Source organism: Numenius arquata, chromosome 8 (assembly GCF_964106895.1).
Source record: "Numenius arquata chromosome 8, bNumArq3.hap1.1, whole genome shotgun sequence".
Classification (NCBI taxonomy): domain Eukaryota; kingdom Metazoa; phylum Chordata; class Aves; order Charadriiformes; family Scolopacidae; genus Numenius; species Numenius arquata.
In genome coordinates this window covers 6,981,095-7,000,695 of record NC_133583.1, presented here as the reverse complement: position 1 = coordinate 7,000,695, position 19,601 = coordinate 6,981,095, and the positions used below count along the sequence as shown (strand labels likewise).

At 46.0% G+C, this 19,601-nt stretch overlaps 1 protein-coding gene across 1 annotated transcript in view; it reads right to left on the bottom strand.

Moving 5' to 3' along the window:
• The window catches only part of LRIG1 (leucine rich repeats and immunoglobulin like domains 1), a 92,106-nt gene that overhangs the window by 55,473 nt on the left and 17,032 nt on the right, over positions 1-19,601 (bottom strand). The gene's annotated exons all lie outside the window — the stretch shown is intronic.

The following is a 19,601-nucleotide window of genomic DNA, read 5'->3' as shown; positions in this document are numbered from 1 at the left end:
ATGTGCACTTACTATGTGTAAACATAAAATATATTCTATATTTTCTAACAAAGTATTATTAACATATCACTAAATGTTTTCTTTGAATCGGCAATTAAAGCTTTCAGCCAGTCATGCAGTAGTACATGCCTTGGTCCTCAACAACCCTAACCAACGCGTTCCAACTGCCTGACAGTCCCAATCTAGATCACGTTATAGCGCTTCACTGATGGATGGCAAATAGGTTGTGCTGTATTATCTGAAAACAGCCCAGTGGGAGAGCAGACCTGCCTTATGGGATGCCCCTGTTTGGAAATACAGCCAGAGCTCAACGTGCTCCTGGAAGGGACAGACTGCGAGGACTGCTGGGGACAGCAAACAGACAAAATAATGCAAATAAAGTACCGACTCTGAAAACCACAAGCAAGTGCTTTGCCATGCTCTGCTGTAGCATCATTCCATGCAACAGCAGAGTCTCCCCTCTGAGATATGCACTATCAGCACACCGCACACAACAGGTCAAACCTGTAGCTAGGGACTTACCAGGAGAGCACAGATCAATTAAGACCAAGTGACTAATGATGCGGAAATTAACAAGTGGCTTAATTAACGTGATGTATGCAGTGCTGGCATGTTCTTGTGAGCGTGTAGTCTAAAGAGGGAGGAGGCAAATTGATGGGCGGTAGCAAGAAATGCAACCACAAGTGGTTGCAAGGAAATTGTGAGGGGGACCTACTTTAATTTTCCCTGCTCCACACCCTGCTCTAGGATATTATCCTGGGTAAAATTCAACCCTCATCTCCTCTACAGGGAGGTTACACCCTCTTACTGCACCTCTGAACATGACCCAAAAGATTCATGGCCTGATTTTAGATAAGCCCTCAAACATTCAGCTGCTTATTCAAACCACCAAGCCAGTCTGACTAGAAAACTGGCCAATCTTCCCTGTTTTGTGTATCTTCTTTGTTTTAAAGCTCTGCCCACAGAACCCAAGAAGGTCTGGAGCCCGAACAGGTAAACAGGATCTAAGTCACCGAGACTCCTACTGAACTTTTACCCAGGTTACGTGACCCAAGAGCTGAGGGACACCAAAAAGGGCAGCTGCCAGAAGAGCATAGACAGAGACCTCCTGGTTTAATTGCTCCTGTTCGCCGATTGCACTTGGTGGCAATGCAAAGAGGAATCCAGGCCCACAGCAACGCTTACTAACACCAAGACTTGAAGGACAACAAAGTTCACCAACCTTGCATGGTTGGAAGTGATAAATACCTCTTTTTGAGCTAAAAAGCAATTACTGATGACTTGCCCTCCTACGACGCATTTATGGGAAGTCCTCAAAGCATTCCCCCGCACACAGGAACCATTCGATAGTTCTCATGCACACACGGCTCTCCATCATTTCAGAGCAGCCAGCTCTGAAGACGGTTCCTTGCATCTTGCCTGAAATGTTCAATTTTTTGCCAATACCTACTGTGAAACAAGGCTCTACAAATCAACAGCATAAGCTGGCTCTTAACAGGATCTAGACCTGAAGCTGCATAGGAGTGTAAAACCTAACCAAGCATCTAGTTTTAAAATATGCTGTCCTGTAAGCCCCTACTGTCTTTTAAAACACTCAGGAGACCTTTAAATCAATACCAGCCTACAGCAGATATCCATTTCACTGTGAACTCAAAGGCATTTATCTAAATAAAAGTCAAACTGCAGTTTAAACTCAGAGTGCGTTTGAAAGCCAAGTCCATATTCATAGCACAATTACGAATTAAAGTGCAATTTGCCCACAGATTACATTACTACTTTTTTTTTTTTTTTTTTTAAACCACACAGCAAAATCAGGTTGGAGCTTGTCCCTGCCTGATGTACAGGCAAAAAGAGAAAATACAACAGGTAATGTCCTATAGGCTCAACACAATAAAGATAAAGCTGACACAGAAATGCTCGTGACAAACTGAGGGGGAAATACAACCACGGTCATGACCGTGCACGAATCCATCTGTTTTAATGTATTTCTATGCCTTCTATTGCTGCAAATCTTTGCATTTCTTAAGGTAACCTACTTATCCTCAAAACATTCCTCTGCAATAGGCTAAGAGGCCATTTTATGAACCGAGCACTGAGAATCACAGGCATCAAACTGATCATCCCTACACCTGTCAAAGGGAACAGATCCCTGGCTTAGCCCATGCTCAAGCACTGAGTGATGCTGATGTGAACTTCGGAAGTTCGAAAGTGGAAAAAACCAAAGTGCTTCATAAATTAAAGGATTTCATGGTTTAACATCACCCAAGGTGACTTTCTGATTGTTGCTACAGCCATTGGAGAAGTCTGAACATCAAAGGCATTGAACAAGTAGCTGGCTCTTCAACCATATTTTGCTTGCTCCAGCAACAGAAAGACTTTCCAACGGCTGCTGCAGAAATACAGGTGAACCTCACCTTCTTTGTATGCCAAAGTCTTCAGTCCTCCCCACGGTACCCACTCCAGCTGCCAGCTATCCACACCAAACACACAACACACTGTTCAAAAGCCACTGGGGAAACGAAAGCTAGAAATACAGGGTCAGTGCAAAATAAACAGGAGGCTTGAAATTAAATAGATACACCAAAATAAACAGTTTACTCAATTTTTGAGACTAGCTGTATTTTAACTTACATTAAAATGCCCAGGAATTTCTAGCCTGAAGCATTAGCAATCAAAGGACGTGTTTCCCGGAACGCAGATCCCCTCACTAGACAGTACTTGGCATGCTAGTCACGGCATGCAAATGGGAGAAAGAATTAACGAGTTCCAATAGATAGATCATTGGGACCGGGAGTCAGGAAACCTCCATCTATTCCCGGCTCTCTTAATCTCCTGCTGGGTGACCGGGTCATGTCACATCACCTCTCCAGAGCTTTTGTTTCCACAGCCACCCTTTGTCTGTCTCGTCTATTTAGACTGTAAATAAAATTGAGGTAGGTATTGTCTCGGTTTAGCCCAATGCTGATGAAATGAGGCCTCAATCTTGGTTGGGCTCCAGTAATGCAAATAAAGAAGGGAACTCAAAAACTTGAGGTCATGGGTGCATATGACACTCCCCCACCACAAAGCATGGATCCCAAACATACGGCAGTGCATGAAGCGCTGCACGGGCTGTAACATCCCCATCAGCTCAGCCTCTCCAGGCCAAGCAGACCAGCAATGAAGGCTGGTTGGAGATGCCAAGCTTGGGGGAACAACTGTCCCATCACTGAAAACTGCAATGTTTCTGCTCTCCCATAGCACAGAATGTGTTCCTTCTTCAAGAGCCCCTTGGTCTGATGCCATGAAGTGGTGCAGCGGCTCACTGAGCAAATGTTTCTGCCATTATTATTCTAAAATGTCTTCTTCAAAGAAGACAAAGCCCTCAAAGAAGCCCTCAAAACCCCAAACCCTATCCTTTACCAAATCAGCACTCCCCTAAACCATCTGAGCTATCTCAGGTGCGGGGCACCTCTTCAAAGTGGCAGCTTATAAAGTATCATCTACAGTGTTTGATGCCACTCCAAAGAGACCAATGTCCTTCATGCGTGGTCAGCCCATTTCCTGGCACCTGCATCTACATATGGGTATAGCCGAGTCCAAGTGTGGGCATACCCACGGCAGAATCAGACTGCCCAGTGTCCTGCCTGCTTCTCTCCATGGGTACATGTTTCTGTTGAATTACTCATGGGAGGATATTTTGATCCCTCCAAGGCAACTGTGGAAAGAAAACAGAATTCAACAGACAACCAACATAAATCCTGGACAAGAGCCTGGGCTGCAAGTTCAGGGAAGCATCCTACAAAGGTCAGAAGCTTCTACAGATGGCAGAGAAGACAGAGCAGAGCCAACATCTTGAGCGGCCTCTAACATTCAGATTGTTTTTTCCCTGGTGAATAGCAGCTGGTCTGAGGTTTATAGGTTTTTTTAAAAAACTGCATTTTGACTTAATGGCATGAGAAGTGCTCTGCACATTATTTATCCATTGCATACTTCAAGTCTTCTTTGTATTGGCTAATCCAACAATGCAGGGTTTTTGCAACTACTAAGATGCCCATGATCGGGAACAGAGAGCCTGTTAAATCAATATGGGAAGGGCCTTGTTCTATCTATTCATCCATTCCAGCCTCTAAATAAGAAAGCAGTGTTTGCCTTTAGTTAGCATTGTGAAAGTGGCACTGTGGATCACTGAACACTGCAGAGACTGAAAGGAAAGCCTTGTTAAATAACCAGGTATGTAGCCTGCCTTGAAACCACCTCCCCAAAGTAATAATGCTGTCACATAAGGAGTCCTGCTTGCCAGCCAGGAGAGATCAGTCAGCTCTCTGAACCACGAGATGCCAATCGTGCCTCCTTGGGCAAGGTGTGGGGTAGACCTGAAGTTCATGTAGAAGTTTTGGCTCTGCTTTGGAGACTTGGCCAGTGTGGAGAAAAGCCACCTCTCTTTTGAAAAAAAGGTGCCTGGCTGGCTCGCCAGACAAAGGAATAGAGACATATGTGGCTCCTGGTCTCTGCTCACCATGATGGTGGCTGAATTCTGTTCAGCAAGGTGAAGGTTTCCGACCCTTACATCAAAACCATTTATCTGTCAGTGTGGAAGATTATGTCAAAAGCATTTCTGCACCTTTTGATGACAGGCATTGGAGAAAAGGAGGACAGCTCGAAGTTCTGCCACTGCCAACTGAGTCTTTCATTAAACACTTTGTCAACCATTGTCATAACACAACTTTTCACTGCTCTTGCACAAAAGCAAGCTGTGGGCCCGGAACAATCGAGCCCTGTAATAGAAATTCCTCTGGCTAATCTGTCGAAAGATAGCTGCCTAGTCCACAGCTTACTGAATAGGCACCATCCTCTTCCCACATGTTTGTAGATGGCTTTACAGCGCTGGAATGGAGGCCCCATGCACACTTGATTGGGTATGAAAAGCATGGCTGCAGCTGAATTAGCTAGGGGATGGGGGCCAGGGGAACAGGAGAGGGAACACATTGCCCATCCTAAAAGTACACAGCTGTGCAGAGAAGAAAGCACACTCAAATTTATCCTTTAAACGAGCTTGTGAGCTCCCAGAGAGATGGCAGAGTCCTCATAAGCAGTGACATTCAAGGCTTAACATTGAAGCACAAAGCAATCAAAGCGAATGCGAGGATTTAGGTGGTTGTATGGACTGTAGGGACAGAAAGAAGCCGCTTTAGTCCATTTATTTCTTCTCATGTGCAGGACAAGTCCAAAATCTACTCCCATGAGACAAGAGCAGACAAATAGCTACTGCAGCCAGTGCCAGCTACCCACAGCTGCACTGCACAGCAACACCTTCCCTTAAATGGGATTTTTCCAGTTCCCCCTAAAACGAACGGCCACTAAATGGAGTTGCATAAGCTACCACAGTGATGCGAGTCAGAAGGAGCTTTCACATACTAGACATGTAGTCCTTCATTACCTTCTGGAGGATTTCTCGCAGGTTCCTTTGAAGTGGCTGATGCACTGCCAGCAGCCCAAGTCTGGACTTGGGAAAATCACTCACCCAACCCACCACAGCCACTCCCGGGTTTCCTTTGAATCTGCTTGCAAAACTGATAGAAAACTACAGATTCTTATTCCCCCTCAGCTCCCTCATCACCCTCACCTCTATTCCACTGCTCCCAAAACTCAGCCTAACAGCCCTATGGTCAGGAAGGACAAGGAACTGAAATACATCTTTGCTGAAGGATGCACTGAAGGACTCTGCACCCACGCTATGTCTTGCGGTTCACCCAGCCTCAAGTGGGAGCCCCCACGCTGCTGGGCAATACTGGGACTGCCCGACCGGGCTGCACAGCCTCTGGGATGCTCACATTTCTGGGGTGCCCATGGCTACATTAAGCAGCCCTCGTGATTTCTTTTGCAGCATACCCCAGGGAGCTCTGCCTGCCTGTGCAATGCACCAGCGTACAGGAGAAAGGACAGAGGTGTCCCACACCAAGCATCAGCAAGAGTTACCTCCTAAAAGAGGTAAGAGCAACAAAACACAGGGCACCAGAAGCAAATGTCCTGCCTTGCTGCTGTGAATGCTTTGGGGAGAAGGGGACTCTGCAGGACATGGGAAGGACAAGCAGCACCCATGTGGGTGAAGCTGTGCCCCATCACTGAGAGGTCCTGTTAGCAGCTAAGCCAATGTGTTCACTCAGGCTTTACTTATGCCCTAGCTCAAATTAGCAGCAGCAGCATCATATTAGCTTGGGTTAATAGCCTGCTCATATAAGGGGCTTTATGTGCAGAAGGGAGTCAACTTAAGGGCAACCCTCAAGCCATAATATGAGCTAATTTGACAGTGAAGACAAACTTTGAGAGGTCATCCAGACACCAAGAAAAATGCACCATGAATCACTCTCAGTCATGACCAACACCACTGTCTAAAGGAAATTCCTGTAGCATGATCCCCAAAGAATCAATACCGCACCGATTCCAGCAGATGCATGCAGTCATTAATGCAAAGAATACTAATTAAAACCACATCACTGAGAAGCATTGTGCCGGACTACAATTTAAGTTAGCACGTGGTTGATATGGTTGGAGGAATGAGGGAATTATCTTATCTTCAAGTAACGTTCCGGGACACATTTACAGCCCTGGCCCTTGCTCCTGCCCGGCCACTCTGTGCTCACAACTGTTCCTGCTCACAAGGGCGCAGAGATCACACATCTGGCACGTGTACGAGCCTGGTAAGCCACCACCAGAGCCGGTCTGCTCACATGAGGCTGCAAATACAAATATCTCTGTCATCGGTGGCCGAGGAAGGGCAGAGAAGCCCTTTGCAGGAGCGTTGGGTAACGCTGCACTGCTGCTGGGGCTTCTACATCTCCTACAACAAGGAACATTTACCAGTTTGTCTCTTCAAAGAGGGCAGTGTCAGGTTATTTCAGGCCCTGTTTGGTTTACACAAATGTGTTTTAACAAAACCTAGGATCCCATTTTCTCCTATTTTAATAACTTTAGCAAAACAAAAGTGAAGTTCTTTCCTGCCTTTTTTTTTTTTTATTTTATTTTGCTTGGAAGACCATCTCCAAACACCCCAAATGTTTTAAGTTGGTTTGTTTGGTTGGTTTTAGTTAATTATTTTTTTTTAAAAGATCTTTAAAGAAAGATTAGCTTCCACTTAATGTACATAATCACACACATATGCAAATACACCACAATGTATGTGCAAAGCACTTGGGTAACTCAGGTGCTTATGGACCCCTTGCTATGTCTCTGCGGCATCAGGAGATGTGAGGATACTCATTTCATCAGGGCTTGATCCTGGTCCACTCAACAAGAGTTTTTTCAATATTGCAACTGCTCCATGCTCCAAAAAACACAAAAGTAAAGTGAGATTTCAAGAAGTGAAGCAGTTTGAAAGTCATCCAGTGGCCTCCTCAGCAGCAGGGAGAGGACTGTGAGCCCTCGGTCTCTAGAATGATACACCAGCCCCAGCAGCGGTCCTGTGGCTGGGGACACACGGAGCCTGCCCCGGCAGCCAGCAGGGACCTGAACCAACGGAAGACGGCAGGACGAAGCAAGCATGAACGACAAGGTATTCAACAACGCTTTCTCTGCTTCTGAAAAAAAAAAAAAAAAAACAAAAAACCAAACCAAACCCAAAACACTCGCAGCAGCCACATTGCCCGCAGTTACTGCGCTACAAACCCTCCCATTAGCATTGCATGTTCCTCTGCTCCTAATAAGACAGCCCAGTCAAAGGGAGTATTGTATACAGGGAACGGGATGCTGCAAGGGTTAGAGCAGGCAGTATTTAATTGCAGCAATTTTTCCACTTTATTCGCTGCTTCTATTAAGTTGCACTGCCTGAAGGAGACTGATCCTCTCCAAAACACACCGAGCCATCAGCTGCAAGGATTGCCTCAAAGCAAAAACACATTTCAAAGGGGGCACGGACATCTAAATATAAAAGCCTGTATTTAATTTAACATAAAGTAATCCTGGTTTGCCACCTGTGACAGGTAAGGACTTGGAAGGAAAAGCAGGATGTGGAAGTTTTTTTTTTTAACCCACAAATAAAACTCCACCCTTCATCTGCCCAAACACCCATAGGGTTTGTTCTGGCTTTATTGTTTTTAATTAAAAGTGCTACCTACTGTCATGAGAAAGACATACCCTAAAACCAAAACCCTGCAAGTTGTTTGCTCCACTGCATAAGAGCAAACTCACCCTTCTTTTAATTTGATGGCAAACGTCTTTCTCAGCGATTTTGCCTCCACAAGGCAACGCACAGCGTCTGAAACCACTGAAGCGAGGGCTGGAGGCCCAGTTCATAAACAAAATACCCATGAAACAAATTGCTCCTGCTTCCATCACCACTGCATTTCTTTGGTAAATCAATAAAGGCCATGACTTCTTTACTAACATTTTCAATTAAGGTTCCCCACTGTGTATTCAACGTACTAAACCAATTTATTGAGGATTAACAACTATATAATTTACTATACGTGTCTACCTTAGAACAACTGCTAAGCCTCCATTAACCGATAACAAGAGCTGCATTGATAAATCAGCACTAAGCTCTATTTACAGTTTCAAAAACTGCTACTTCTGCAAAGCAAATATTTTCATCTGAAAGTTGTGCAGTTTTTCACACAAGTACTCGCAGCAGATAAACCATGTTAAACCTCTGGCTTTTTCAAATGCTTGGAAAGACCCACAGCAATACGTTCAACTGCTGGCAACCTCACCCTCCCACCACATGACTTTGCAAAATCCAGCTGTGGGTTACAGGTCAAGTGCGGTTGGAAAAGAGGGATAATTCAGAAACTCCCCAAACACTGTTCAGAAGTTTCCACAGTTTAAGAAAACATCCGAGATCAACAATCATTCAATAATATCCAATAACCCATATTTTTAAGATACTTTTTCTCCTAAAACACGTAATTGTGATGCGCGCTGCTCTCTTCGGGGACGCAAGTGGTTTCAATCATGATTTCTGGTAAGCTCAGAGTGCTTAACTACCCGAGAAGACATTTTTCCAGCGCTCCAACACCACATTTGACTTATCAAAAACATTAATCCAGTAAATACATCACCGGGCACAGCTCTCACAGTGGCACTGATCAGCTGCACCACGTTCACGGGCGTACACTGGAAGGGAGAGCACCAAACCCTGATGCTGAAGTTTTGGCACACATCCGGCACCATCCCTCTGCAGAACCAGTGGAAACTGGGGCTCGGCCATCCCTGGTCCAGGGACAACACGGGTCACGGCACTGTCCAGCCGCTGCGGAGTGGAGCCCGGTCAATCATTAATGGCAGGGAAAGGGCAGGCTACCCCCGCCCGCGGTGTTTGCTCAGCGCTTCATTCTCTCCTAGTTCTTCTTATTAATAGTTAATCAGGCAGGACCGATCTTCCCCCAAAAAACCAGCTCGCTTGGAAGCAGCACAAAGGAGTATTTGTGTGCTGGTTAAAACTAGTCAGGCAAAGAGTTGGGGGGGGGAAAGTCTTAGCATGCAGATTTTGCCTGTTGCTTTTGCCTCTCCTGCACTTGACACTGCTTTTTAACACTGCAAAGAGGGGCTGCATCTCCTCCCACCCTCATACAGCAGAACGCTGCAAAAACAGAGGCATTTCCCAGAAAGAACCCCTGTTCTCCCATTCTCCATCAGCCCAGGCTGGCCACCCTACACCACTGTTCCACTGGTGGCTGCTCTTCATCAGCCACCCAGTATATCCGCTGTGCCATCATCTGAGAAAAAATCCCAGGAGATCTGTTGGCTTGAAGGTCTCTCATTAGATGTGCTGCAGAGTTTAACAAGCTCAGTGCCCAGAGCCAAAGCAGCCACCTTGGCTGTACCTCCCAGAATAGAGGCAGTGGCCACCCCTCCTGGCTCCGCTCCCCTCTTCCCACCTGGTGGCAATAACCCTGGTCTCACAAAACACCTAGACAACACTGCAGCTTTCTACAATGGAAGTAAACCCCTTTCGGATCCTAGGAGCAGTCCAAGTGGAATTACAACATTGGCTTCAAACTGGAAAAGGGTAGATTCAGATTAGATTTCCACTATGGGAGTGGTGAGACTGGCCCAGGCTGCCCAGAGAAGCTGCGGATGTCCCATCCCTGGAAGCGTTCGAGGCCAGCCTGGATGAGGCTTTGAGCAACCTGGTCTAGTGGGACCCTGCCCGTGGAAGAGGGTTGGGAACTAGGTGATTTTTAAAGTCCCTTCCAAACCAAACCATTCTACGATTCTATGACTCCTCGCTATTCCCACCATAAACTTACTCGGTTTAAAATCCACCCAAGCAAGGACATTCCCCACCCTTTTCAATACCATGGATCAAAATGACAACACTGACGGAATCCAAAGATCTTGTGCCTGGACAGGAATGATGTTTATAACCTTAAAACATCAGCTAAAGGACTGGTTACCTATGGGGCAGTCAGCAGCTGGCAGCACTGTATGTTGCAGGGCCAGCCCTAATCCCCTGAAGGTGTGAAAAAAAAAAAAAACCAACACACATCTTTCCCTTTTCAGTTTAAAAATAGTTTTTCCTTTGTAATAAAGAATGGCATTTTAAAGGGCAAAACATGCACATTTTAAGCTAAAAAAAAAAACACCTAAACTGGCCATCCTGGCTGGAGGTGTGTGGTTTACACAAGCATCCACCCTCTCTCGAGTAATCAATGTCCAATCATAATGCACTTTCATTCCAAGCACTTTTGTATTGCCAATAAAGCACCAAGCAATTTAATGGATTTCTAACCCCAAATTGAAAGCTGTACTGCATCCAACTGACTCAATTTGTTCAGTCTTAGAGGAAGCCCTGGAACAAAATGCTAGAAATAAAACCACATGCACTGATAACATTACAGAAATAGATACACCAAGAAGCAAATGTTCTGTCCCTTTATTCTATCTGACCTCCAACCCGTTTTAATTGACCTTCAAGATGGAAAGGCTGCATTTTAAAGAAACCATTTCCACCTAGATCAAGAGAAATAAAAGCCAAGCTATATATAATGCATTTGCTGCAAAACAAGGCAAATAAATCTACCATGAAACTACCTTTCACTTGACAATGAAAAGCCAGAAGAGACTTTCAAGTTAATTTACTCCATATTTTAAGTCCTAAGCAGAGCTATTCTCCCCGATAAACTTCCTTCCCTGCACACAGCCTGAAAACAGCAGAGATGGCTTCCTCTACCCTCACCTTATCACAGACTAGAGCACTTAATGACAGACAGCTGTATTATCACCTCTGATAGCCAGGGGTTGAAACAGCATAGAGGCAACAGTGTGATGCAAAAACTTCCAAATTGTGGTCCACAGTGGCAGGTCAAAGACCATTTGACATGGTAGAGTGACATTCCTCCACGAGATGGTCTTTATTTTACAATATGCTATAGAACACTATACTCCTGCCCCAGAGTTAAGAGCAGGGTCATCTATCAGAAGAAGCTTTCATACTTTCTTGGCGTAACTCCTGCACTGGTGTTTACTGGTGGGACAGCAACAGGATACCTGCAAGGCAGCAAGGGGGAGCCTGTATCTGTTGCTGCTTTCCAGTCACTAACTTTGTCATCACATGCCAGTCTTCATATACCTAGTACACATCAGAATGGCACAAATAAGAACATATTCTCAGTTAAGTTACACATGTACATATGAATTTCACTATGTGAATTTACAGATACATATACAGCCATACACACACAAACATGTACACATGAGGCAATACCACTGTGGTGATGTATACAGGGAGAAAGGCTTTATAAGGAGAGTTTGGGACAACTGTACAGCTTATGACCAAGTTGTGAAGAACACTAGTAAAAATCTTTATTACACTCTGCCCCAGCATACAATGCCACATCTTTTACAGAAGCACTATTTAAAAAAAAAAGTTTGAGAGCTTTGCAGTTTTTATTGGTGCTATTTTTCAACTCCTTCCACTTACAAAGCCAGATTTCTTTATTAATGCAACTCAAACTGTGAAAGACTAAGAGAGAAGAAAAGTTACAGCTAATTTTAGAAAGTTCTTCAAATGAGCTTGCTCTTCCTGAAGTCTGATATCTCAGGACTTCCCAAGATGAAAAGACAGCCCCTGTTTCCAGTGCCTGCGGCTTTTTGTTCTTCAGGTCTCTCAACCTTTCAGGAGCCCTGGGCAAATGGGGCTGTGGGCGAAGCAAAGATGAAGCAGCCAGTTAGTAAGCCCACACTTGCTTCTCTCCACACTCCTGGTTGGGGCACTTGAGCTAAGCTCAAACCCTGCATTAGCATCAGTCAGGCACCAAAGCTGAGCACACGTGTCGCCTTCAGATCAGGAAGGTGTTTTTTCATCTACTTCAAAGGGCTATGATGTACTTCGCTGGATGGATGCCTTGATTTATTATTCAATGAACTTCCTCAGATTTGCGCAGTTTCTCAGCTAAAAGCATCACAGCTAATTCAAAGGGAGGGCAGATGTTAAGGTTGAATCAAGGAACAAACTCCCCCTTCTATAGATTTTTATCTTTTCCATGTTGTAGGGGGTTAGAGGGATGGGAAGGGGAACATTTCCCTATTCTTTTGCTACAGGAAGCAATTAAGGACCCAATCTCTTGCAAAACTGCTGGATTCAGAAGGTATTTGGATAAGCTCATTTCATCTGCTTTTAACTATTATTACTGGAATCATAGTGCTCCACTTGGCACTTGAGATCAGACTTTTTTTGTTATAACTATCTTAGTTTTTGCCCACCAGAAGGTGTGCATATGCCAGCAAAGGCTCCAGTCCCAGCTTCAAGCACAGGGAACCCCTTCACCTGAAAGGGGGCTGCATCCAACAACAAATTCTGAAGGAAGACACTAAAAGAAGGCCAGATCCTTCCCTCTTGCTTCTGAAAAATAAGCAAGTCCTATAACGAAACTCTATGTGGGTGGCCACCTGGCTGCACTGAAAAGAGAAAAGTTCACACTAGAATTAGGCCAAGAACAGAAATACCATTTCGCTCTTCCGAGTGGTCCTTGCGAGCCCAGGCGCCATGCCAAGGAGCTCCCCATTCACTACTTGCACCGCACCTCTCACGGGGCAAAACACACATTGGCTTCGCACCAACGCCTCGCACTCCAAAAAGCACTTATTTGAAAACCATGAATGCAGAAGGTGCTCCCAAGGTTTGTTACTGCATGGGGAGGGCTACAGGTGTGCTCACCGCTTAGGGAATTCAAACCATGTCCTTTGAGAGCAGATAATTATTCTCTTCATAGAGATTAATAAGAAGTGTCAGTGTTCCATCATAATCAAAAAAGGAATTCTTGGGGCTCATGGAAAGCATTGCTCTGATCAAAGATGGCGATGGAAAAGAAATGCAGCACTTAATGTGCAAAAGATGAAGCAATGCTGAGATGAACCATGATGGAGAACCCAAGGCACCCCATCAAATGGGGTCACAGGAGAGGTGATGAAAGAGGACACATCCAAGGAGACCGGAGGGTAATAGCACATCATGTGGTTGAAAAACCACAGAAAAGAAACGAGTGTGGTTGGTAGTTGCATGGGTGTGAAGCCACCAAGAAGAGATACTACTTCTCCTTCAGGCAGGTGACAACCTGGCTGTTAGTGGCACAATTTTCTCAGTACTTCCTAAATCCAGGCATTGTCAGAAGCTGGATCCTGGGGCTTAGACAGGCCACCGACCTGCAGCAGCATGGGAGCGTGCCCTAATGTAGACTCTATATTCCAAGCCTGGCTTGACTACAGCAACGCCACATTAAAAAACACATTTTCCTCAATCTGTCACAGCAAGTGAGGTATGAAACAAAAAACTTTCCGAATCTTCCAAACAGACAGGCTCTCCCCCTAAAATCTTTTGCAAACCAATGAAAACTGTGTAAAAATAAGTTGTAGTGCATTTTATAGGGGAAAACTCTACTGCAACTGGAAATACAATCTAGCTTTTCTCTAACAAAACCTACAGGAAATGGCTCTGCAAAAGTTAACTAAGTGATACTGAACTTTCTCCAGAGTGTTGTATAGGAAATAACACTGCAGAAACGACTGTCTGATTTAACCTTTTGTCCAGACTACACTACAAAGCCATACTACAGAGGTATCTGGCTGATGTTAACAATCCTCTGGTGTATTCTCTAGAACCGCAGCAGAGAAGGCAGGTTCTCTCACACATGCTCAGCAAAACACCCTTGCCACGGCGCAAAGCCCAGGCAGCCAACTGCTGATGGAAAACAGAATTTTACCAATTTTCCCTTTCTGTGGCTGGTGGTTGGGTTTTATTTTGTTTTTTAAAGATGTGAAGTAGTAACGTCTGTCCTGTGGTGCAAAGAGCAGAGCAGATGCGTGCATTCTGACCCATGCCCAGATAGGCAGTGCAGACATACCAAGGTGTCCCATCTCTCTCCACCATCTGTCAGACCATCCGACCCATGCCCAGATAGACAGTGCAGACATACCAAGGTGTCCCATCTCTCTCCACCGTCTGTCAGACCACCCACCTGTTTGTTAGAGACCTTATAATGCGACACCATAGTATTTCTGGGTGAAACCCCTTTAGCATCACGTTTTTCAGCTCCACCACTCTTGCTGAGCTTCTCCCCCATTACTCACCACCTCCACCATCCCAGGAGGGGCTGCTTCATGCAACAGCAAACCCCAGTGAAGGATCTTTTACTCCCAGGGCATCTCAGGAATGGCATGTCTGCCAAGAAATCTGGTGTCAATATTTGCCTGGAACTCTGCAATCACAATTACACAAACTGAGCCAGGCTGCCTTCCATCCCTTCTCCCCCACCATCCACATGCTCTAGTGTGGAGAAGGTATTGCTGCAAAAGACCTGAAACAAGTCTGGTTTTCAGCTTTCATTTCTTTTAGTCAAAAAATAAACTCCATCTACTGAATCCCCAACATCTTACTCAGTCTTTGCTTTCCATGAAACACGCTGTATGGGGAAGAAAAAGGTAAGGAAAAGAAACCAAGCCTTTTCCACATTCCCACAAAGCTTGGGTTCCTATGTAATTATTTTAGCCAGGACAGAGCTCAAGAGCTCACATTTACTGCTAGATCAGGTTAGCCAGCAGGAAACCATTTTATGGGTTTGTTTTTTTTCCCAGCAAATTTGACACAACCACCAAAGTTACTCCAAGACAACAACAAAAAAAAAAACACACCAAACACACACAGGGGCAAGAGCCAAAAAATAATCCATCTAGAGCAAGGACACAACCCTCAGTCCAGGAGGCTCACAATAAAACACCCCACACAGAACAGCACCGATTTCAATATACCAAATTGGCCACTGGGAGGGAAGCCAATACACAGCAATACTGCAATCAGCCTCAGGAATTAGCTCTAGTACCTGGGTTTTTTTCCCCTGCAGCCCCACACTTACGTCAAGTCACGTGAAAACAATTACATAAACTGTACCTTTTCCATGAACACCTTCTCTGGGATAAAGGTTCTCATTTTACTCCACACAAAGAACACACTCCACAGGTTTATAAGCTTTAATTGCTATATGAACACATAAAAAGTGTCCAAATAAGTCTATTTAATGGTTACACATTAACTATCATACACCTCCAGGCTTGTGTTACCCACCTATTTGCTAGGTCAATAAACTGCTTGTTAGTAAACTTTTTTAAAATGTTGTTGCTGCTGAAAATGTACTGTTCTGTTTACTAATAACTTTATGAAATTAATTGGAAACTCCTACCTGTATCTGAAGTTTTCTGCTTCAGTCTGCTGGGGAAAAAGCAAGCCGGTTCTCAGCACAAAGAATCAAAAACATTCTCTCTCCCGTGCTCAAAGTTGGATGCTGGCCCACAATGTAATGCAAGAGCAGTGCAGCTCTGGGCTGGGAAGGACTTGGGTGCAGAAAAATGTGTACATGCATGTGCCTGCAGACAGAGCTCCTCCAAACCCAAGGAGAATAAGCCTCTAGAAGACACCATAAGCCTGGACAGCCAGGAGCAGGGAAGCTGCTTTACACGAGGAGAACAAACAGGGAGCCTTAGCCAGAGGTTTAGGAAAGAATGCACTCAAAATACTCCAACTGGCAATTAAAATTAAAGGGAATCATCCCCAGTGAATCCACTCCTCTGCCATTCACCTGCTGCTGTCCTACCCTTACCCCATGGAGCTCCAACAGGCAAATTTGGCCAGCCGAGCAGCAGGTAAGGAGGTGGCTGCCTGCAGCCCGTGTGCTCAACAGCAACAGATGGGACAGCATCAAATAAAACCTTACCATAAGGCGCTTTTGCCCAAATAAGCCAGTTAAAAGCCCTGCCAGGCTGCCTGCAACAGCAAGCCCTCTGTGATGCTCCACACACCTCCCTGGAGGGGGGGCAGAGGGGCACCAGCAACTTTGGGCATCTGCAGATGCCCTGATGTGCCATCAGCCCACCTGAGACAAGACACATGCAGTTGCCAGCAGGGGCACGAGGCCAACTCCTGCACCCCCCCCAGCCTCCTCCGGGATGGGGGAGAGGGCAAGAGAGACCACACCAAGAAGTCTGAGAGCAATTAAGTGTTGATCAAATCCAACTATTTCATAGTTTCTGGTATGCCCAACCAGCTTCAATGGTCTCCATGCTTTGCTGTGAAATCCCTGTGGTATTTATGAGAAGTTTGAGAATGGCTCTTTTGTCACCTTTTTTCACACACACACCCTTAATAAGGAAAACACAGAGTCTGGAACTCCAGAGAGGCACTTTGACATCCCAGTGTGCTTCTCCAAGCACCCACCGAGTGCCCTCAGAGTGGGCAGGGGCAGCAGAACCCCACAACTCGTGATTTGCATCCTTCCAGGGATGGAGAACACCTCTGCTTTCTCCCCAGCGAGGAAACATCCCTTCTCTCCCACGCTCCTTTGCAGACCTGCTTCCGGGGGGGGGGGCAGACAGACAGCAGGCACTTCGCACCTCCCCACCATAAACCTGCCCAGAGCAATTACCCAGCCCCTCTCCAGCTGGGAACACATTGCTGCTTAATTTATAGCCACAGAGCCACAAGGGCAGCAGGCGGCTGGCCCCAGGGCTGGGGGACAGGCAGAGAAAAGCCAAAGCCCCACGACAGCGGAGGAAATGCAGACACGGGGCGGGGGGGGGCTTACACTGCCCGCTCCCCCTGCCCACCCACCCCCTGCCTGCACCCATTAAAAAAATTAATCCCCATCGTAAAAGCTGGAGCACAGCCTGTATTTCAGGCCAAATAATAAGGGGAGGCCGTTATAAATAAAGAACCACTTACTATTCAGAGGGAGGGGGGATTATATAGCATATTTAAATTAAAAACAAACTGCACAAACAAATAAAGCCCACCCCCCACCCACCCCCCGGCCACTGCAGCCCCACATCAGCTGCCTCTTCTGCACATTATCTGCAAACCATGGGCAAAGCAATTCCCTGCTCCGTATCATTTCACAATCTGCTCACTCTGAACCTTACACTACGTCAGGAATTAAACAAACATTTCCTCCTCCTTTGGGGTTTCCCCCTCCCCTCATCCAGGGCTGGACTCCAAAGTCCAGCCAGGGAGCAGGCATGGGGTCGAGGTGTAACTGCCAGCTCAGGGAGCTCGGCACGCTCCCCACTGACTCCTCAGAGCAGATAAATGCACCAAAGCCACCAAACCTCACTGTTTATCACACAAAAAAATGGGGGAAAGACTTGTTCAAGACCCCTCATGTTTGGAGTGCTCAGCATAAGGAGATGGACCCATTGGAGAGGGTCCAGAGGGGACCACAAAGATAATTACGAGGGCTGGAGCACCCCTCCTATGAAGACCAGCTGAGAGAGTTGGGGTTGTTCAGCCTGGAGAAGAGAGGGCTCCGGGGAAACCTTACAGCCCCTTCCAGTACCTAAAGGGGGCCTACAGGAGAGATGGGGAGGGACTCATGTAGTGATAGGACAAGGGGTAATGGCTTCAAACTGGAAGATGGTAGATTCAGATTAGGTATCAGGAAGATATTTTTCACTATGAAGGTGGTGAGACACTGGAACAGGTTGCCCAGAGAAGCTGTAGATGCCCCATCGCTGGAGGGGTTCAAGACCAGGCTGGATGTGGTTTTGAGCAACCTGGTCTAGTGTCCCTGCCCACAGCAGGGGGGTTGGAACCAGATGATCTTTAAAGGTCCCTTCCAACCCAAATCATTCTATGATTTTATGAAGATGGGGATGTGGACATGTGTCCTCAACCCAAATATTCCAAAACTGGGATGAGACCAAAGGGGTGGGAAGAGCAAGCAAGCTCCTGCCAGGCTGGAGACCCAGGGGCAGGCAGGAGAGCATTGAGATAGCTTGAGTCCATTGCTACAGTAAACACTCAGCCCCACGCACTCCCAAAATCTACCACAGCCAGCCAGGAGGAAGGAGGGCAATATTCAAACACTATGCAGAGATAACAGATAACAGGAAAATTCTGCGGAAGTCAATTACAGCTTTACCCAGCCCTGGAGACAGAAGTCCTCAGGAAACCAGACTTCATGTGCCTGTTTCTACACAGATTACTGGCAACTATGAGTAACTGCAGCAGAAAAGTTTGATGAGAAGTCTTCTCTTAATCTGTCCGTATTTCCAAATGGGTTTATGTTACAAATGTGGGGTTTATCTTCCTTGGGGAAAAAAAAAAAAAAAACAAACACACACACAAACTACAAGGGCCATAGCAGGGAACCAGCAAAGTAAGAGCATGAGAGAAACCAAGGGGCTGAACATCAGGAGAACCTAAGTCAGGTTGGGTGAATTTCTGTGTGGTTGCTGCTATTTAACACCAATACCTCATTAAAATTTGGGATAAAGGAAGCTTTTGTTAACGACCTGCTCTTTCCCTCCCTCCTGTACCTTCCCTGAGGGTTTTGAGATCACATAAAAAACACACATCCCCAAGCTCCTCAAGGGATTTTTTTTTTCTCCCCAGCAAAGCCAAGGCTGACAAGACTTGACATTCCTGAAATGTTTAAATGGGGGGAGAGGGAGAAACAACAACATTTTTTCAAACCCACTTTATGCATCGGAGACAAGCAAAAATTGGCCCAGAGCCAATTAAAAAAAAATATTTAAAAATATTTGCGAGATCATCTTAAATACTCCCAATGTTCCAGATGGAAAAGTCCCCGGCTGCACAGCGGACACAAGCCCCCGCGCCAAATACTGCACATTCCTGGAGGGAGCTGCGGAGAGAAGAGACATAATCGAGGCGATTGACAAACCACCGCACACGACTGCTGGTGTGTCCCCGACCGCCCCGTGGGGACATGCCACCACCAGCACTCGCCCACAGCGGGTCTCAGGCTCTGCGGTGAAGCCCCCATGGGAGGCTGGCGGGAGACCAGCCTCCCCTTCCAAGCAGGCAAAGAACCCTTAAAAAAAAAAAAAAACACACATCCCAGGGACTTGGTAACAAGCTCAGGATCAAGAAACCTGGTTAACAGAGGCAAGACCCAATATATCCAATTTCTGCCAGATATCAGGAAAAGCATACCACTACTAGCAGCCATTAATGCACCAACCCACTTCGTAGCTTTTTCCAGGCTGGGATTTCGCCCAATGCTGCGGGACAGAACTGGGCAAGGAGAAGGGTACAGATGGAGCACTAGAGCTCGCAGTAAAACCCACTGGAGGTGATACAAACCAGATGTGGACAGTAACTCCATGTGCTCTGAGAC